This window comes from Tamandua tetradactyla, chromosome 17 (genome assembly GCF_023851605.1).
Source record: "Tamandua tetradactyla isolate mTamTet1 chromosome 17, mTamTet1.pri, whole genome shotgun sequence".
Taxonomy (NCBI): domain Eukaryota; kingdom Metazoa; phylum Chordata; class Mammalia; order Pilosa; family Myrmecophagidae; genus Tamandua; species Tamandua tetradactyla.
In genome coordinates this window covers 19,823,225-19,845,571 of record NC_135343.1, presented here as the reverse complement: position 1 = coordinate 19,845,571, position 22,347 = coordinate 19,823,225, and the positions used below count along the sequence as shown (strand labels likewise).

At 42.1% G+C, this 22,347-nt stretch overlaps 1 protein-coding gene across 1 annotated transcript in view; it reads right to left on the bottom strand.

Moving 5' to 3' along the window:
* The window catches only part of MSH6 (mutS homolog 6), a 54,442-nt gene extending 34,646 nt beyond the window's left edge, over positions 1–19,796 (bottom strand). Inside the window, exon 1 of the mRNA XM_077134165.1 lies at positions 19,778–19,796. The gene's annotated coding sequence lies outside the window, so the exon portion shown is untranslated. The remainder of the gene's footprint in view (positions 1–19,777) is intronic.
* Positions 19,797–22,347: the final 2,551 nt, after the last annotated feature.

Here is a 22,347-nt window from a genome sequence, read left to right as displayed (position 1 = left end):
TAGCCTTGGTGCCCTAGTCTATCCTCCCTCACCAATACATGGGACAGAGTTACATAAAGAAAGGTCCAGGGTTTTACAGAAGAATGCTGTGCCCTGTGTGTCTTCCCTGCCCCCTGGGCCCCATCCAAGGGACAGGCTGATGTAAACAATCCTCTTCCTTGTCCTGGGCCTTGGGAGATGACGTTGTCAGGCTGGAGGAAAGAAGGGGGGCCTTTGGTGAAGGACCTACTCTAGCCCAATCAGCCTAAGATACCAGGAACAAGCTTGTTATTGGACAAAGCCAGTCTCTAGCCCACGTGAGGTGGAGTGGATTTTAGGCTGGATCTTCCTTATTGAAGGCCCTTTCCCCTTTGATTTGCCTCCGATGTCTCCCTGACATTATAATCTGGGCTCAAGGTAGGTGACCTCTGCTCCAGGTGTCTCTCAGGTGACCTGCAGTTAAACCTGCTCAGAAGAAAAGGTTATAGAACAGAGGATATCGCTACAAACCGGTTTTTCCTGCCCACGTTGTCACTTGCAGGGAGGGCAATCACACAGCAAAGGAACTGCAGACATCTCACCCAGCAAAGGAAAACAGTCCTTACATGCTTTGGGGGTGGGTCGAATTTTACAAGCGTTTTTAGTAGGCTTATAGCAAAGCTATGTACAAAGTCAAATCTATAAGGTAAAGGGGACCTAAGGCCCTCTTTCCTTGGAAACTGTAAAGTTAAGGTCCATGTGGAATGGTGTGTCCACAAATCCCATTTTTATATAATACACCGCCTGGGTTGTACGTTGAAGCTGCTTTTCCCACAGTCAAGGACGGGTTGTTTCATTGTGGCTGATACTATCACAAAGAGCAACGTTTCTAGTCTACGATTTTAGAGAACAAGATTCCTCAGGAAGAAAGCAGTAGTCCGTATCACATGGCACGGCTGCAACTTGTCCTTGGGAGAATTACTGTTTCCTGTTAACTTTGTAGCTGGCTTCATCTTTGTCATCCCAGCCAGATGGATGCCTGGGTGCATTTTTTTGTTTTTTTTTTTATTTCTTATTCCTTCTAATTTTTACTTTCTCAATCTCTGGAAATAAGGAGGGGAGGAACTTTTGTGGCTGCCAAGTGGAAGGAGACAGCAGCTGCAGCCTGCCTTTCTGGGAGCAAAGGGATAGAAGGCAAAGGGTTAGCCCCAGATGTGGTGGATGCTATGAATGACTGCTTGGTGGAGGGCCAGGGCCAGGAGACCTGGAGAAAGGAAACACCAGCCTGGGGATTTCTAGAGCCCTGGAGCACCGATATTTTTCCAATTACTATAGTGACCCCACCCCCACCCCTTCACCTTGGATATGGGGTCTCAGCCTCTGATGTCCAAAGTCTGGTTCCAGTCTGCCCCCCCCCCCCCATTCCCTCTCTCTGCCTTCTGGAATTAACCGCCACGGTGAGGCCACCAGACCTGGCACCCTTGGGTAAATGGCTCAAACATGAGCCTCAGTCTCCTAATCTGATAAATGGAGATTAACAGTTTCTGTCTCACAGGGTTATCGGGAGGATGGAATGAGATGACGTGAAAAAGGCTACCAGGCATATAATATGTGTCCTATAAATATAAGCCCCTTCTCCACCCATGCTCTTTCTGTCCTCTGCAATGTTCTTGCCCGCTTCTCATCTCCAATCCCAATACCAAAAATTTAGTCAGTTTGGCTGAAGTGCTGTCCCCTGCCTGGCCCTCCCCCTGACAGAGGGGCTTCAATTTCAAATAATGATTTCCTCAGGCTGCAGATCCTGAGCTGTAGTTGAAAACTGTGGACCTAACTACTATGGCAGGCATTTGGTCCTTGTGCTGTGGCTCAGAAAGTCATTTACCGATTCACAGTGTAACCGGGGCCCGGCTGGCGAGGGTGGCAGCTGAGCCCTGTTCCAGGTTTGTTAGTCTTGACACTAAAAGAATTTAGAGATGAGAGAGCCAGTAGGAATAAGGAGTAAGGTTTATTAAAGAGAAAGAGAGAGAGTGCACATTAAAAAATTTAACGCAGACATGTCAAGGGAGAAACAGGCACTGAATGAGATGGGTTAGCTTGTTTTATAAGAAGTTTTTGCTAGTGGCAGGTTTCCATAGTAACCTTGGAATACTAAGACTTTACATAGTTTGTATGAACCAGGTGCTTATGGGACTAGTATTGTTTCAAGAAGAGATGACTATTGATATTTGTGGCTAGCCTTCACTCTCCAAAATTTGTCTTTGGACAAATGTTTAACAATCTTTACAACTCCAGGCTCTCTGTTATTAACTAAGAGTTTGCTTCAGGACCATGATTTTACAAGCTTTTATGGTTTGGGGACTTTCAGGGAAATTTTTTTCCCATGAAATTTGCAGCTGAAGTTTTCAGTTTGCTTAATTCCTTTGGAGCTAGATAAGAAACAAGGGACTTGTTTCCATTAGTTGTCCATTAACTCTTTTAAGAGGTGGATAGGAAACTAGGGATTTCCAATGATCTGTTAACTCATTCAGCGCTTGCACGGACTTGCAGTTGTCCTATTTTATCCTGTTTTAACAGTGACCCACAGAATGATGGAGCTGAACCAGCCCTTATCATCTGAGCCAACCCTTCTTTGCATATAAGGAGAAACTGAGAGTTAGGCAGTACAGTGAGGAGTTAAGGAGCTTGAATGCTGGAGCTCAGATTTGCCATTTAACAACTGTGAGACCTTAAAGAGGTTACTTAACTTCGCTGTGCTTAAAAGAGGAGCTTTTCTACATGGGGCAAATAATAATACCCATCTCACAGAGCTGTTGTGAGAATTAAATCAGTGCCCATAAAGTACTTAGAACTGTCCAGCTCAGAGTAAGCACTAAATCATTTTTTTAAAGGTGCTTGCCTCATGTGGGAGGCCTGGGTTCAATTCCCTGCCCATGCACTGCCCCCCCAGCCACTACCCCCCCCCACCCGCCACCAAAAAAAGGGGTTTCCTGAAACACCCAGTTAGTTCATGATGGTGAAAAATGAAACTAACACACTTTCCTGTCCCTATGTTAAACAATACTAGGACCAGGCAAAAATAATTTAGCTGCTTGCTCCAGGAAATATCTGCTCCTGAAAGATAAGAGTGTAAATTAACTAAGCATTTTATTTATCGAGACCAACTGCTTCCTCAAGACTCATTTGTAGACCCTTGCCTTGCCAGACCCACCAATGCAAAGGCATTCAGTAATAAACTCTGCCCCAACCCCAACCTGATTCCTCCCTTGCAAGACCTCTCTCTGGAGCTCCAAAACCATATTTCCAAGTCCATAGTTTTATTACAAACATCTCAAACTGGTTTGTCTCACAAACATCCCAAAACTTTACTCTGGGTCCTCAACTCCACTCCCAATCTGTCCGCCATTCTCTTCTTCATCTTATTAAGTGGAATCTCCCTATTTACCCAGTTCCTCAAGCCAGAAACCTAGCAGTCATCCTTGATACTCCTTGACTCACATATACTTCCATATCTATTCCTTAAAAACAAAGATATTTGCATAACCACCTTAAATACAATTATCAAGTTCAAGAAACTTAACATTGCTATAAAGCTTACAATTTCTTTTCATATATCCCAGTAATATCCCTTTAAGCCTTTTCTTCTCCCTCCTTAAATCCCATCCAGGATCATGCATTGCATTGAATTATCATTATCTCTTTAATTGCTCTTTTTTTTTTTTAATTGTGGGAACATCTATACAATATAAACTTTCCCATCTCAATCACTCCTAAGCATACCATTCAGTGGGATTAATCACATTTACTATGTTGCAATTCCCTCACCATCTTCCATTACTAAAATTTTCTCTAAACCCGAAACCCATTTTTGCATTAATTCCCCATTCCCCCTGTCCCCCACCCCTACCACCTGTACTCTAATTTCGGCTCTACGAATTTGTACATTCTCTTGTACTATGGGGCTTACATTTCACATCTTAAATGTATAACTGTCTCATTTGCATTGATACTAACAACTTCAATAGTATACACACTGTATGTTACTATACCTCTCTGTCCCCCCACTTTTATGTAGTTCTTGTCACAAATTACGTCTTTATACATTATGAGTCCAAAACCACTGATTTATCATTATATTTTATGCATTTGCCTTATCGATTCAGTAGGAAGTAATAAGTAGAGTTACAAGCAAAAAATACAGTAGTACTGGCACTTCCATGTACCCCTGTTGTTACCTTTACAAAAAATATTTATTTCTTCATGGAGCTTTGATCTATTGTCTAGTGTCCTTTCCTTTTAACTTCTAGAACTCTCTTTAACATCTCTTGTAGGGGCGATGTACTGGAGAACTCCCTCAGCTTTTGTTTTATCTAGGATTGTCTTACTCTCTCCCTTATTTTTGAAAGCTCGTTTTGCCAAATATGAAATTCTTGGTAGGCAGCTTTCCTGCTTTCAGCACTTTAAATATATCCACTCACTGTCTTCTTGTCTTCGGAATTTCCAATAAGCATTTAATCGTATTGAAATTCCCTTGCATGAGACATGTGGCTTCTCTCTTGCAGCTGTCTCTTTATAGCTTTATCTCTCCATCTTTGACATGTGACAATTTGATTGTAATATGCCATGGCATGGGTATATTCGGATTTATCCTGTTTGGAGTTCATTGAGCATCTTGGATATATATAGTCTTGTCTTGTTTTTTTAATTTGGAAAGTTTTCAGCCACTATTTCTTTGAATATTCTCTCTGCCCCTTTTTCCCTTTCTTCATTCTTCTGTGACTTCCACAGTATGACCTCATTTTGACTTGCCTAATTCTATCTGTAATGCCCCTATACTAACTGAGAGTGAAGAGTTAAATGACTATAGTTACTGAATCATTATATAGATGCTTCCCTACTTTCTAGTATATTATTGTACAGTAGTATACTTTTTTACTTTTGGTGAAAAGTATGTATCTGAAACTACTGAAACTCACTGAACTGTAACCCCGATGCCTTGCTCTTTGATAATGATGCTTTATTGTGTAACTATATAATTTTTACCTTGTAATTGAAAAGCCTCATGACTGGTCCCACTCGTGCCCTTTTATCTTGTTTTACAACTTTGAAGTCTTACGATCATGTAGACAGTCTCTTAATGTTCATTAATGAAGGAACTTGAGTAAACTCAGAACGAATCCACCCCAATTCCTAGGCTATCTTACTAGACAAAGTTAGTTCTTCCCAGAATTGGCCCATCTGACGAGCACAGTAGATTAAACCTTAATTCCAGATATCACACCCATTAGCAAGTTAAGACCACCATTTTCTTCCATGTTTTGTGACTGTAATCAATCTGCACATGCTTAAATTAATACTTAGACTGTCTCTAACTTCATCATCTTGTGCCATTAAACTCATTATCCTAAATCTGCTTGTCTTTAGCATAAAACTTTCAGTTCAGGGAGACAGATTTAAGACTCACAGATCTTGCTTTGTGCTTTGCAATAAAGCTCTTTCTCCCTTTCAAAGCCTAGTGTCACAGGATTGGTCATTGTTTGCATTTGGCAGAGAACCCACACTTTGTTCAGTATCACTATTTCCAAATAAGGTCACAGTCTGCACTTCTTCCATATCTTTCGAGGGATGCAATTCACCCCATATCAAGGCCTGGCTCCTCAACCACCCCAAGAAAGCCAGCTTGGACCCCAACACCTGGCATAACCTGGCACAGAATGGGGACATAGTGGATGCTGGGGGAAGGAATGAGGAGTCTCTGAGCATGGTAAGTTTATATATGTGGACCTTGCACAGCACCAACCAATCCATTACAGATTTACACAAAGTGTAACCCATTGGGCTGGTCTCCACTCTAGAAAGGGACTCACCATTTCTGGTTTTAATCATGACAATGTATTCCCACTTCAAAAGTGGGCGGAGATGCCTGGCGCCCAGGTGGGATGTCAGGGGATGGGGAGAGAAGGAGAGAGAAGTCCCTCCTTGGGTCCTGAAAGATCTGGGGTCTTGAGGATCTGCTTTTTGCAGATCAGCCGCCTGGGGGAGACAGAGTATCTGACTTCGGGGCGAGGGGAATGGCTCAGATTCTCCAGACCAGTCTAAGGGTTTGAAAAAGCTCCAGGGCGACTCTGAGCCTGGCTCGCCCTCCCTGCCCCTTCTTCCCGATATCCCTGAGCAGACCTGTGCACGCCACAGAGGTCAGAACCAAGTACTGATGTCCGCCCGGAAGCCGGGTTCCCGCCGCCTGGGCAGGGTGGGCTGCGGCTGCAGGACGGCGCGCGGCCACCAGAGGTCACTCCTGGCGCAGCGCTCGAACCCGCTCCCGTTGAAGCCCAGGACCCGGGGACATGGGCTTGTACGCTAACCTCCCTTCCTCCTTCAGGGACTGTCCTTGGGCTCCCGGGCCTGGCACCCCCATCCGCATTTTGACCCCATTGGCAGCACTGTGTGGGGTTCCAAAGTAGGGTTGCCAGATAAACCCAGGACTTCCAGTCACGCTTGAGTTTTTGATCAGCAAGGAATGATATTTTAGTGTAAGTCTGTCCCATGCTGGAATTTTGCCAAATCTGGAAACCCTATTTTGGCATTATTGGGGAATTATGATTAAAAGCAAAATCTCCTGCCAACCCAGTAAAAACCTCTACACAAAGAGATTAAAGAAAGAAACAGTTTATTATTGAATAAGCATTAAAGCAGGTAAAAGACACTATTTTATCTTCGTGACCAGAGCTGAGTTTGCAACTTGGAGCCAAGCACCATTCAATGTTGTGGTTCTCTCCTCCCAGGAAATTGGAAGATGCTGGCCCTATCTTCCTTGACTATTACATTTCAAAGAAATCGCTCCAAGGTCCAGGAGGAAACATTCCAGGGTTGAGAAATTTACAAGAGTCTTTAAAACATTTACATTTTAAAGAGAGCAGAAAAGAACTTGCAATGACGAGTTTTCTAAAGTAAGTGTTGAAAGAAAAGGGCGGGGAAAGTCTTTCCCCTTATCCTTAACCCGGAAAATGAAAAGACTGATTTACAGAGTCCAACTCTCGCAATCAGATTCCAAATTCCCCATTTACTGAGTGAAGAAGACAATTCTCTTCACCTTTCTGAGCCACAGTTTTCCTGTCTATGAAATGAGTAATGGTGTCTTTCATAGGTAATGTGTGGACTGCTGTGTCCAGGTAAGGGCTCCAGAAGCCTTTGGATGAATTCCCGTTATTCCTTAGAAGTTACTTCTTGACTTTGGAGATTTAACATCGAGGGGACAGCGGAGCTTTAATAAGAAACTGTAGGAGACTAAAGTCCAAGCTGCAAAGGACTGGTGGGGGTAAGCCTGGGGGCCAGGGAGGTAGAGGGGGCGTCCGTCTGCACCCACCCAGCTTACAGTCTACATTTACATGACTTTACTCGTCCTCTGTCTTTCTCAACAGGACTTGACTATTATAGAGCAAAACTGTAAGCGTTGCAAATAACTCTATTATTTATTCCAAGAACTATTTGAAACACTCATTTATATTTAAATGCCCACCAGGCAATGCCTGGAGACATTTATAGTTGTCCTAACTGGTGGGAAGGACTGGAGGGGGTGCTACTGTCACCCAGTGGGTGGAGGCCTGGGATGCGTCTTGGCATCGACAGTACACAAGACAGCCCGCACCCCAACCCCTGCAACAGAGAACACCCTGCTTGAAATGTCAGTAGAGCTGATGTTGAGAAATTCTGACTTAGATGAGCGAATTGTTCAACTCTGGAAGCATCAAACAACAGTTTACTCCCCAAAGACTCTTCTAGATCTTAGCCTCAAAGCCCTTGCTGTGCCTACCCATCCTAAACGATTCTAATCTGAGCCTCACCCACTGCTAATGAAGTCCCCCCACTGAAAGACCCACCTTAACCCAGACTTTGCCCTCTGGCTCTAAGAATCTGCTGAGGTGGTATCCTCCCTCCCCAGTGTGAGAGCAAACCGCTGTGTCTAAAAAATCCTTTCAGTGATAACGTTGAGGAATTGAGTTGTGAGTGCTGCGGCTCCCTGGTGGCCCGCCTCTTTCTGTGTGGGGGACAGGAAGTGAGCCCTGGGCTTCCCGGGATGGGCCCAGCACCTCTGGAATGGGCACACCCCCACCCTAACAGCCTCCTTCTATCTGGGGCTTGCCTGGGCTTGCTGACTGTGCAAAGCGATCAAAAAAACAGGAGACCTGGATTCTATCTGTGACTTTGCAATTAAATCACTTGGTAGCTTTGGCAGAAGTCTTCCTTTCCGAGCCCAAGCCTCCAGATGAGAATTCCTGCACTGAGGAGCTACGAGATCGGGTACTCTGAGAATTCCTGAGGCACGAGATGACCCCAGTAAAGTTGCCACTATTTGGCTTGGCCTGGCTCCTTTTACAATAACTGAAAAATAAAGAAAAGGAAGGAAAAATGGAGCACCCAGTTCCCAAATGCTTTCAAACATTTTGGTGTGTTGTTTCCTTCTAGCCTTTTTGTGTATGCATATAACTTCTGATCATATCCGATGTACAATTTCATATATTTTTTCCACTTATGAGGTCAATTTTCTCATATTATTAACATCTTGGAAAAAAATCTGTTTGAGCTGACTCCAAATATTGCATCAAGTAGATAAAAACCTAGGGCTTACTTATGAACTCCCTTATTACTAGACAATTGTTTCCAGTTTTTCACTATTACAAATAATATTGCAATGCATATTTTTGCACATAAGGCCCACTTTCCCCTTGCTCTAGTTATCGATGTGTGATCAAGTCCACCAGCAAACAGCTGGTTCCTGGAAATCAATGCATAAATTCATTTTTGTGTCCCCTGTATCCCAGGATTTGGCCCAGAGCTTGGCACGAGAAGGTATTCAAAGCTGGATGAGTAAGAGAAGCTAAGGCTCTTTCTCAGGCCTCCAGCCTCCTGGCCCTCTGTGGCCTCTGCCTCCTTTTCACTGCCATCAGCCAAAGGTCCCAAGGGAGAGGGAGTGATGGGCGCTTTGGAAGCTGGTTCCAGAGTATCCATTGCATTCCTCTAAGGAGAAGGAAAATAGAGGCGTGTGACATACTGAAAGGCGCCATGTTCTGATTTCAATCATATGAGTTCCTTGGTTTGACTCCTCTCATCTCCCCAGCTTGTCGGGCATTTGGTTAGGAAGTGTTGAACCAGACCATTGGTGCTTGACTCTGGCTCAACACTGGACTCTAATGTCACTTGGGGAACTTTTACAAAAGAAGCCTCAGTTCCTGCCCCTAGAGAAACTGATCTGATTGGGCTGGGGCCCAAGCATGGTGCTACTTTCATGGCTCCACATGCGATTATAAGCAGCCAGAGTTGAAAATCTCTGAATGACATGATTTTTGACATCCCTTCCAGCCCTCATGTGAGCTTTGATTGGACCTGGTTAATATGTCAATAATTATTTCTAGGACTACACAGTTCAATTCTGGGTTCTCGATGGGAAAAAAAAAATTGAAAACCCTTTTGCCACTTTCTGGAAATACCCTGGCTCCCCTCGTCCTATCCAATGCTGCAGTCTAGTCTACCCTTTGATTACTTCCATTTCACAGATGGAGAACCTGAGATTAGGAAAAGTCCTAAAGACAGGCAAGAGTCCAGCTGCTGTAGGGACGTGTAGTGGGAGCCCTGTGTTTTTATTTATTTATTTATTTAGCCCTGTGTTTTTAACTGTTCTATTCAGCAAACATCTCCTGTGTATGATGAATTCCTGAAAGGTGGGGATGGGTGGGAAACCTGCAAGTTTACTAACTAGGAGTGGGTTTGGCCGTCTCATGTATTAGGAGTGGGTTTGGCCGTCTCATGTATTGCGAAAGTTGATGCTGAGCTCATCAGGATTGGAAGCAGGGGGAGCAAACCAAGGAGAGAGACTGCTCTGATCCCTGAAGCACTTAACTGCCTGCTTCTGCTGCAAAATATCAGCTCCACTGCTCATCATTCCACCACGAAACTCTTTGATTTTGGAAAGTGTTACCTCTGTCTTCAATTACTGAAACTAGTGAAAGGAGTCCTTCCCACTGGCATTTCTAAAGCCTCAGACATTCAGCAGTTACGAATCAGCTGGCAGAGCGTGAAATGGGGGGGTGCAGCTGTTAGGAGGCAGCGGGAGGAAAGCGGGCTGCAGGAGGGGGCCGTGCCTGTGAGCGGGGCCTCCTGCTGAGTGCCACCTCTGGAGAGAGGCATTTAAGCTAAACAGCAAATGAGTTTTTCTAACAGCTCATTCCTCCTCAAATTCAGTAGTGAAATATTGCCTGGTTGTACTTGAATTATCTTCAGGGGCCTGTAAGACACCCCTGAAGAGATTAAAGTGAATTCCCCAGAGAACTTGTGACTTAATGACAGCTCAATAAAAAAATGGAAAAGAGCTACAGCCATATAGAGGAATCATTATTTCCTCCTGTTCCTAGGCAGATATAGGGCACTTTAGAGATGCAGCAGCAACAAAGAGTGTCCAGGAGAAGGGAAAATTACCCCAGACTTCTGGGGTGTCTGCCTGATCCACTTGGTTCCTGATAAAAATAAGAGGAGGGGGCAGAGCTCCCTGCAGTGCAATCCTGACTTGCTCCTGCCTCAAACTCTCTATGAAATGCAAACTCACCGTCTGCTCACATGGGACCTAAATTCTCTCTGACACAACCCTGGGAGCAGGAGACCAAAATGAGACACACTGTGTTGGACTATGGAGTCTCTTTTCCTGAACTTAGAACATGCGTCCAAATTTCAAACTTTTAACTCTATTAGACCAAATAGCCTCGTATTAGCACAAAGCTGTCACCTTCCAAAAGAGTGAGCAGTTTGCTTGCAATGGAGAAGTTAGGACTTAAGGGATGATTATGGTTACTGACTTGTTATAGATATTCCTTTTTGCGTTCTGGTATATTGGAGTAGACAGAGGGAAATACCTGATATCTTTAAACTGTAATCCAGTCACCTTGCTCTCTGATAATCATTGCATAGCCTTTATCTTGTGCCCCCGTGATTGTAAAAACCTTGTGACTGACCCTCAGTTGTACCCATTTTGTCTGGTTTTTCGACTTTGGAGTCTTGTGATCACTAAAGACAGCCCCTAATGCATGTTAATGAAGAATCTTGGGTCAGCCCAGAACTAACCCACCCCAAGTCCAAAGTTATCTTGATAACCGAAACTGGATCTAAACAAAATGGGCCCGCCTGGCATGCGCAGTAGCTTAGACTTTAACCTACAAGTCATCTATACCTCATGATAATACTAAAAATCACACCCATCATCATATTAAGACCGCCATTTTCTTACATATGCCCTGTGACTCAACATGTCACCAATCTGTGCATGCCTAATAATTAGATCACCTCTAATTATATCATCTGGGGATATTGTGCTCATTATCCTAAAAACTGCTCATCTTGCGATACTATAAAACTATCAGAAGTACTGCAGTTAGAGAAGATGGATTCATGGGCGGACAGGCCATCTGCTCTGGTGTTTCACACCTAGCAATAAACTCTTTTATCCTTTGAAACCCTTGTGTCAATTGGTCATTGAGCACATCTGGGCAAAGAATCCACTGCCTTTGTCCAGTAGCATGTTTCCTGCTTCATAAAGGAAAAGAAGTGGGTTAAATACGAAATGTTTCCCTGAGGAAATAAAACACAACTGATGTTTTACAAAGTTCATTTTTATGTCTTCTAAATAGTGGGGAGCATTTGCTGGAACCTATACCCATAAATGTCTCAACAGTTTTATTTGTTCATTCTATTTTGGGCTCCATCATTGATACAATGTCTACTGGCAGACATTGTTCTACCAACAATTTTTTGAGCAGTTGAATTTTTTCTTTTTCCTTAATATAACAGAACTGAGCCCTTCTTTCTCTCAGGGGAATCTGGAGCATGGGGGTCAGGAGATTCCTGTTCCTAATTGGATTTTGTGTCAGTTATAAAATGTGTAACTCAAATTCACAGATTATACTTTACCCGTATTTTAAGCATAACCTGGTTTCACAAAGATTTGGGATCTGAGAAAGAAAGCTTTCCGGGGCCCTGCTGCCATTCCCGTAATTCTACTGTGATTTTTCCTCTTTGGTTGTATCTCAAGACTCACAGAACTGTTGAGAACAGTTTAAGGATTTGGGCATGGTTAAGTGGTTTTAAGGAGTGTTCAGAGAAGCAGGGTTTGCTCTGGATTAGATGCTTTCAGGAAAGGGGGTAATTCTATGACTGGTAATGTTGATATTTCTTATCTAGAAGACAGGAAGAATGCAGCAAGGCTAAAACTGTAATTGGTAAAGAAGCAACAGTACCTTATATTAGGCAGAAAAAGGCCATGGCTGGTCATTCTTGTGTTTGGATAATGTCCTTGTTTTCTCTGTGTTCAGACATGATTTTTGAGTAAGTGGCCTTGTTTTTGTGGACTCTATCTTGGCTCACAAAGTAGCTTTGTCCGATGTCGCTGTGCGGTGAACTCATTTATGTTCAATAGCAGAACAGGCCAGCTCCCAGCTGTCAGGGTCTGCCTTTCTATTTCTTGTTGGTATTGTTAATAATGGACTATCACTAATGTTCAGGTTCATATCTCAGATTAGAGAACCAAAGGGACGGGCTCTGCAACAAGTGAGCGTTGCCTGGCACCCGAGGGGGAAGCACAGGCATTTGAGCTGTAGGAAGGTACGTGGGCAGGGGTGAATGGCAATGCCTTAAATGGCCCTGGCATGACCTCACTGCACTGCTATTGATATGCGTATTTATGACTTTGAATTATCAAGGAAAGGTTAAATGATACCCAGTGTGTTCTTTTAAACAAAGTAGGAAAGAAGCAATCCATTTTAGAAATATGATCTAAAATACACTATGATATTTAGGAAAAAAGTATTCAGCCTTGGAATTGATATAGCTGCCTCCTCCAGCTTTTCCCAGTCTAGTGGGAGTGTTTTGAGTGCTCCCCATCCCCCACTCAGGGCTTCCCTGGTAAACTAGGGACACTGAGACTTTAACAACTCCTATGGGGAATGTAATTTGCACTGTTGATTAGTCCTTGAGTTAACTGGACAGATCTAGTCCTTGCCCACGGGGACATTTCAACCTGATGGAGGAAAAATGGAGAGGCACAGGTCTTGGAACTGGATTATTCTAGGGTCATGAAGTTGGCTGGGTTTTCCACCTTGGTGGTTGGGGATGTAGCAGAGCTCAGCCCTGGCATTTTACCACCAGCCCAATTGTATAACTCACAGAGCAGATTTTCTATACAATGTCATTTTTGAGAGGGAACGGCTAAGGTGAGACAGCAGAGACAGCTATATAGTGATCTTCCAGAAGGGCCATGGCAATGGATGAGTTGGCTATTAAATGGCTTAGAGGCCTGAGAGAGCATTCAAAGAAGAAATCTATAGTCAGTTTGTCCTGACTTCCATTTTTCTGTGACTTTTCCTTCTGAGCCTGTTTTGCAGGTAGTCAAAACTTAACCACAGGTAACCTGAACATGCGCAGAAACAGACTCTTGTCCTTTAAATAATCTTTGAAACACCAAGAACAAGAATCATCTTCATCAGAACCATAAATATTGAGGAATTAGTAAGGACAGAGAAAGATTTAAAGCAAGCCAAATGCAAGAGGGCCTTCAATAAGGATGATCCGGCCTAACATCCACTCTGTGACATATGGACAACGCTGTAATTAACCAGTTGGACCATACCAATTCATACCTCCCCACTTGAGTCCCCACCTCCCACCTCCCAGTCCCATAAAATCTCCCTTAACTCTCAGTTTAGGGAGACAGATTTGAGCCTTGTCCCCTGCCTCCTTAACAGTCGACTTCACAATAAAAGTCTTCCTTTTATCAAAATTTTGATGTCATAGTATTGGTCTCTGTGCATATCAGGCAGCAAGTCCCTGCTCAGTAACAAATGGAACAGAACAGAGAGTTCACAAATATAGCTATACATATGTGGTTGATTGATTGTTTTTTTATTTATTAATTAAAAAAATTTAACAACAAATGAACAAAACATTCTTGACATATGATCATTCCATTCTACATATATAATCAGCAATTCACAATATGATCACATAGTTGCATATTCATCATCATGATCATTTCCCAGAACATTTGCATCAATTCAGAAAAAGAAATAAAAAGACAACAGAAAAAGAAATAAAATGAAAACAGAAAAAAAAGATTATACATACCATACCCCTTACCCCTCCCTTTCATTGATCACTAGCATTTCAAACTAAATTTATTTTAACATTTGTTCCCCCTATTATTTATTTTTATTCCAATGTTCTACTCGTCTGTTGACAAGGTAGATAAAAGGAGCATCAGACACAAGGTTTTCACAACCACACAGTCACATTGTGAAAGCTATATCATTATTCAATCATCATCAAGAAACATGGCTACTGGAACACAGCTCTACATTTTCAGGCTGTTCCTTCCAGCCTCTCCATTACATCTTGATCAACAAGGTGATATCTACTTAATGCATAAGAATAACCTCCAGGATAACCTCTCGACTCTGTTTGGAATCTCTCAGCCATTGACACTTTGTCTCATTTTACTCTTCCCCCTTTTGGTCGAGAAGGTTTTCTCAATCCCTTGATGCTGATTCTCAGCTCATTCTAGGCTTTCTGTCCCACGTTGCCAGGAAGGTCCACACCCCTGGGAGTCACGTCCCACAAAGACAGGAGGAGGGTGGTGAATTTGCTTGTTGTGTTGGCTGGAGAGAGAGACCACATCTGAGCAACAAAAGAGGCTCTCTTGGGGGTGACTCTTAGGCCTAAATTTTAAGTAGGCTTGACCTATCCTTTGTGGGGTTAAGTTTCATGTGAACAAACCCCAAGACTGGGGGTTCAGCCTATAGCTTTGGTTGTCCACACTGCTTGTGAGAATATCAAGAATTCACCTTGGGGAAGTTGAATTTTTCCCCATTCTCACCATTCCCTGAAGGGGACTTAGCAAATACTTTTTCACTCACTGATCAAATCACTCTGGGATTCATCGGGGCATCACTCTGGACAGACCAACAAAATCTCATGTGCTACCCAAGGTTCCATGTACTTAATGGTGTGGTTGATTGATTGTTGACAAAGAGGCACAGATAATTCATTGGAGAAAGTATAGGCTTTTCAGCAAATGGTATTGTGACAATTAGTTTCTCATATGTAAAACTACAAACCTCAATCCATACTACACAACCTATAAGAAATTAACTAAAGATGATCATCAATATAAATGCAAAACCTAAAATTGTAAAACTTCTAGGAGGCAACATTTGTGACCTTGAGTTGGGCTAAGATTTCTTAGATAAGACATCAATAGCATGATCCGTAAAAGAAAAAATTATTAACTTGGACTTTACTAAAATTAAGAACTTCTGCTCTTCAAAAGACACAGTTATAACAATGAAAAGACAAGCCACACAACGTGGGACAGAAATCCTAGAATGAGTTGGGACTCAGCACCAAGGGATTGAGAAAACCTTGGCTGAAAGGGTAAGAGTGAAATGAGACAAAATAAAGTGTCAATGGCTGAGAGATTCCAAACAGAGCCAGAGGTTATCCTGGAGGTTATTCTTATGCATTAAATAGATATCACCTTTTTAGTTAAGGTGTAACAGAGAGGCTGGGGAGAACTGCCTGAAAATGTAGGGCTGTGTTCCAGGAGCCATGTTTCTTGAAGATGATTGTATAATGATACAGCTTTAGCAATGTGACTGTGTGATTGTGAAAACCTTGTGTCTGATGCTTCTTTTATCTACCTTATGGACAGATGAGTAAAGCATATGGATTAAAAATAAATAAATAATAAGGGGAACAAATGTTAAAATAAATTTAGTAGATTGAAATGCTAGTGATCAATGAAAGGGAGGGGTAAAGGGTATGGTATGTATGAATATTTTTTCTGTTTTCTTTTTATTTCTTTTTCTGAATTGGTGCAAAATCTAAGAAGTGATCATGATGATGAATATACAACTATGTGATGAAAAAAAGAATGTTCATATTGTACATTGATTGGTTTTATTAATAAGAATTTAAAAAAAGAATGTATGTGCTTATACATTGTTTTATCAAGAAAAATTTAAAAAATGACAAACCACAAACTGGGAGAAAACTTTTTCAAAACACATATCTGGAGTATTTCCAGCAAGATGGCAGAATAGGAGATGCTGAGTTTACCCCAGCTCCATACAACAATGAGAGATATGGTAGAAAATTATCAGACAGTGGTTCCAGAGTGCAAATGATTATAGAGGGTCTTCTACCCTATGTAAGTAGGCTCTTACAGAAAAACTGGAGAAATTGGGGCAGAGGGAGCTGGGTTGATGTATGCAGTCATGACTCTGCCTCCTTCCGCAGCTGGCTTGGGAAGATTTTCCCTTTGGCTCTACAGCTGGGATTTCCCATGGCAAACTTAGAAGATAATAAATGTGATTTTCCTGTGCACAGACTCCACTCAGTCAAGGCATAATGCCTACTTCTTGTCCTGGGATGCACTGCTGTGAGTACCTGTTTTTTTTGTTTGTTTGTTTTTTTGTGGCAAAGACTGGGGAGCCCTTTCCCAGGGAGAAGGGAGAGATGTAGAATGGTGCTGGGCCAACATCCAACCAAAAAGAGACTTATTCGGGTCCTTATACCACTCCCCTTCTCCCATGGAGGCCCAGAGACTGCAGGTGTGTGTAAGACAGAGAGGTGAAGAGGAGGAAGCCAGTCAGCTGAGTGCCATGACTGGCTGCTAGACAATATATCTGTGATTGGGGATGGGTGGGCCTTAGGGGACAAGAAGACTTAGTAGTCTTCTTTTTTTTTTTAATTTGCTGGGGAGAAGTGGAAAGTGCAGTCTGACAAATTGCGTGTCTGCCTAGCTCTCAAATAAACCCCTAAGTAGAATTGCAATCCCCCCTTGAGATTAGGGACTTGGTTTCAAGGGGGAAGGAGTGACAAACCAAATCCAAAAGATGATCTTCAAAGCTAATACAAATAGATTCAAAATTTTAGATGAGAGAAGGAAATAAATATGCAAAATAACCTTATCAAGACATTAAGATGCCCTGTCTACAACATAAGATCATCAAGCATGTGAAGATCCAAGCAGATATGGCTCAGCTAAATGACCAAATTAAATTATCCAAGGGGACACAGAATTTGGAACAATTAATTAAGGTTGCTCATAATGACATAAAGAATATCAAGAAGACACTGAAGGAACATAAAGAAGACTGAAAAAATATCAGATTTCACAGAGGTGAAAGATACTATAGACAAAATTAAAGATATATCAGAGACTCATAACAGTAGACTTCAAGAGCCAGAAGAAAGAATACGCTAATTAGAAGACAGGACAATTGAACCTGAATGTAAAAAAGAATAAATGGCAAGAAAAATGGGGAAGAAAATGCAACTTGATCTCAGGAAAATGATAGACACCAAGAGACATACAAATATAAGAATTATTTGTTTCCAAGAAGAGTAAAGGGATAGGAAGACTAGTTGAAGATATAAAGGGGGAAAACTTCCCAATCCTTATAAAAGACATAAATATCTGAACCAAACAAGCCCAGTGAATCCAAATAGAATAAATCCAAACAGGCTTACTCCAAGACACAGACTTCCCAGAATGTCAAATCTTGAAGAGAAACAAAAAGTCATGAAAGCAGCAAGAGAAGAGAGATTTATTACATTCAGGGGAAAACATATAAGGCTAAGCTCAGATACTCAACAGACACCATGGAAGCCAGAAGGCAGTGATATGATATATTTAAGATTTCAAACAAGAAAGACTTCCAGCCAAGAATTCTTTATCTTGCCAAGTTGTTCTACAAAATTGAGGGAGAGATTAAAATCTTCACAGATAAGCAATGACTGTGAGAATTTGCCAACAAGAGACCTGCCCTATAAGAAATATTAAAGGGAGCTCTACCAACTGAAAAAAGACAGGAAGGGAAGTCTGGAGGAGGGTACAGAATTGAAGAGTTTTTGCAAAGGTAACTTAAAGGATAAAAAGTGAGAGAGGGAAATAATATATAGATCTGACAAATAAAAACTATAGGCGGCTATAGTAATATTAGGCAAAATAGATTCCTGAAATAAAAAATTTGAAAATGTTTATTAACATTGATCATTACTATAGCAAAGCTGATATTTGTAATAATTTTCTACTTGTTATTTTCAGAATGTTCACTGTTTTGACAGCCAATCAAATGGCATTTAAGCTAGTATTTAATATTTAGAATTTAAGAAATTCTGATATCTGTATTTGTGAATTTTCTTCCTTGTTTGCCTTAATTTTAAATTGGTTTATGAAACTTACTGTACAAACACAGGCTTTGTAATGGTTATTTGGATATTTTATTTAAATATGCCTATGGATAAGCTAACTAAGATATCAATTTTTGGTGTGAAAAAAACCCATAAATCCAATAAAACCCATAAATCCAATAAAGGACTTGAATCCAGAATATATACAACTCAAAGATAAGAAAACAATCACCCCAATTTTTAAAAATCGGCAAAGATTTGAACAGACACTTCACCAAAGAAGATATATGGATGGCAGATAAGCACAAGATGTTATGCTCAATACCACTAGTCACTAGGAAAATGCAAATTAAAACCAAATGAGATATCACTACATGTCAGAATGGCTAAAATAAAATGTCTGGCAAACACAAGTGCTGACAAAAATGCAAAGCAATGGCAATGCTCATTCCTTGCTAGTAGGAATGCAAAATGATACAGCCACTTTGGAAAACAGTTTGGTAGCTTCTTATAAAGTTAAATGTTACATTTACCATATAACCCAGAAAATCCACTGCTAGGTATTTACCCAAGAGAAACAGAATCTATGTTTATGGCAGCGTTATCCATAATTGCCAAAAAATTGTAAACAACCCAAATGTTCTTAAGCTAGAGAACAGATAAATAAAATGTGGTATATGCATTCAAATGAGATGTTACTCAGCAAAAAAAAGAATGAACTATTGGTATACACAATAACATGATGAAACTCAATTGCATTATGCTTGTGAAAGAAGCCAGGCTCAAGTTTACATACTATGTTATTCTATTTACGTGTCACTTAAGAAAAGGGAAAACCGTAGGGACAAAAAACAGATCACTGGTTGCCAGGGGCTGCACTGGGAGAAAGATTGACTCCAAAGGGGCACAAAGAAATGTTTTATGGCTGATGGAACTGTTCTATATCTTGATGTGGTGGTACTTACATGACTGTAGGCAAAACTCACACACACACACACACAAAAGGTGAATTTTGCTATATGCAAATTATATATAATTTTTAAAATGAAAGGAAAGAAAAAGTTTTCAGTAGCTTCTAGGGCACTGACCACAGTTGACAAATTCGACAGGAAATTTTTTCCAGAATGTGGTGGTATCCTTAGAAGCTCTATTAACTATGTATTTCCAGACCAGTGAACCCTTTTTTATGTCAAGATCCCTTACTGCCTATGGATCAGTGGTTTGGCATCTGAGTGTGGGTGGACTTCCCCAAGGCTCTGATGTATATCGTGTAAGTGTAAAAGATAACAGAAAGCAAGTAGAAATCCGGTCACAGAGAAATCTGGCTAGCCTTCCTCTTGTCTCCAAAGGGACTGCAGGAGTCTGTGGGACTAAAGCCCCTGTCTCCCAGCATTTTTACAACCTATTCTTCAGGTTCCTTTGGGTGACTCCTTCCCTTTCATAATGGCCAGGTGAGTATAACTCCCTCCCATTTCTGTCACGGGAAAAGACCCACAAGCCCGTGTGATGTTGTATTAGTTAGGGTTCTCTAGAGAAACAGAATCAACAGGGAATATTTGTAAATATAAAATTTATAAAAAGTGTCTCACGTAACTGTGGGAACGAAGAGTCCAAAATCCGCAGGGCAGGCTGTGAAGCCGACGATTCTGATGGAGGGTCTGGACGAACTCCATAGAGGCGGCTCGCCGACCGAAGCAGGAAGGGAGCCTGTCTCTTCTGAATCTTCCTTAAAAGGCTTCCAATGATTAGATTAAGCATCACTCATTAAAGAAGACACTCCCCTTGGCTGATTATAAATGGAATCATCTGTGTATGTAGCCGACATGATCATGATTTAATTTTATGAAATGTCCTCATAGCAACAGACAGGCCAGCACTTGCCCAACCAGACAAACAGGTGCCACCACTTGGCCAAGTTGACACATGAACCTGACCATGACAGATGTGAACCAAGCAAATTATTCCTTTCCACAGGCGGGGGGAGCGGTAAACTGGGGATATTTAGGACAGAGTACGGGGGGGTCATCTTGTTGAGAGAGGAATTCTAGAGAGGGTAAGCAGTAGAGGCAAAAAGATGGAGAGGTTGGTTGCCAAGGCCCTGATAACTTGCTCGGAGCCCCTGGTTCCAGCTGTATATGAAGCTAGGACCACCCCTGCATTTCCCAGTTACTGAACAATTAAGTCCCTTTTTCACTTGAACTAGTCTGGGTTGAAGTTGTTTCCATATTACCTGAGAGTGTCTTTACTAAACCAGAGCTAAGTACTGCCTGTGGTTATGGATTACCCAGAGTTCAGTGGACACTGAAGGACCTGGGCTTTGTTTCAGGTGCCCTGGAGGAACTCACGGTCTCAGGGAAGAGATAGACAGGTCAGCAAATGGGAAGTGGGCAAAGGAGGTTAACCTGAAGACTGAGTGGCTAATTTTTAAAATTAATTCCATTTACATTTAAAGAGCCACATGTGGCTGGGGGCTACATTTTAGATGGTATAGGTACAGGCAGTGTAGGGCAAGGCAGGAAGTGGGCAGAGAGAGGCCAGGCCAGGCCCGCTCAGTGAAGGGCCAAGGATGTCATTTAAAGGGTGAGGGGCTTGAACAATTAAGTTTGCAGGGCCTTTTGGAGAACTGCAAACTGAAAAGTGACTTGGGTCCCATCACTGGACCAGCGATTGATGAAGTAATGCAAGACTGGAGTTAAAAGGGTTTTGCGGTAGATCAAGGGAGAAGACACAAGGGTCTGAAGTTTGCGGATAGCGGAAGTTGCTGGAGAGGCAGGGACTGATTCCAAAAGCCTTAAGAAGATAGCATTAGCAGGGCCATGTGAGCTCTTGGGTTCGAAGTATTGGATTGCATCTCTTTCTTGAGAGGCTTTTAAAAGAAAGATGGGTGGTAGAGATTGGAGGGGGGTGCTGCTCTCAGGCAGAAGGACTGGAGGGCTGGACAGAGTCCTGGGGCAGCTCCCAGCTTCCAAGGCCTACTTCCCTGCAGGCAGGCTCTATTAAGGTTAAAGGAGGAGGTTGAAGTGACATCCTTTGCTGGCTCTTATTTCTTATTAACTTGGAGGTTCACAGCAGTTTTTGAAAACTACTGACTCAGATTGTAAATATTGACACCAATTTCTACGGTGCCAATTACAGGAGTGGGAAGGCTCCCAAAGAGACAAGAGGCATTTAAAAGCCTTTGGTAATTTAGAAAACACCTGACTGCCCTTCACTGGGTCTCCTCAGGTTGGGTTAGTGGGGAACAGACCACTCTTAGCTTTAAGACAGGGTATATGGCTTGGATTTCAGGGTGCCAACAGGGGGTCTCAAACCCAGGCATTGTTAAAAAGGAATCTAAGAGATTATCTTCTATCTGAGATGGATTGACAAGATTCCCCCCAATCCTGGATTCCTACCTGGAGCCCCATGATTCATTCATCCATGCACACAGATTGATTGAGGGCCTGGATCCTGTGATAGAAGCTGGGATTATTGGGACAAAAGTCACAGACCTTGCCTTGAAGGAGCTCTCTGTTTTGTGGGGTGATTATAATTCAGGGAACAACGTTCATTGGGACTCACTGTGCATCGGGCACTGCACTCGGTGTATTTTATTTCCAAGACTCTATAAGGAAGGAACTATTGTGATTCTTAACTTTATAGATGAGGAAACTTAGGCACAGAGAGCTTAATTAACTTGCCCAACTATCCAGAACCCACCCTTCTAAATACCTAAATCCAGGAGTGGGCAAACTTTCTCTGAAAAGGGCCAGGTAGTAAATACTTTTGGCTTTTTGTTTGTGGTTTCTTTAGCAACCACTCACCTCTGCTGCTATATACTGAAAGCAGCAATAGATAGCCCAGCCTGGCTGGGTACTAATAAATATTTATTTACAAAAACAGGCTGTGGGTCAGATTTGGCCCACAGTCCTTAGCTCACTCAGCCCTGATTTGAGTTACGCTGCTCCTTTGATAAACTCCAAGCTTCTAGGAGAAGTATTGCACTTTTCTTTTATAGTGGAGGGTTTCCTTTTTAAAGCACTTTCCCATCTGTTATTTAATTTGGTTCTGCCAGGCTATGACCCCACTGAGGTCAAGGACTGGGTCTTTATTCATTTTTCTTTATTTGTATGCTGTATGGCGAGGGTCACATTCATTCTTTTTCCATGTGAGTATCCCGTTATT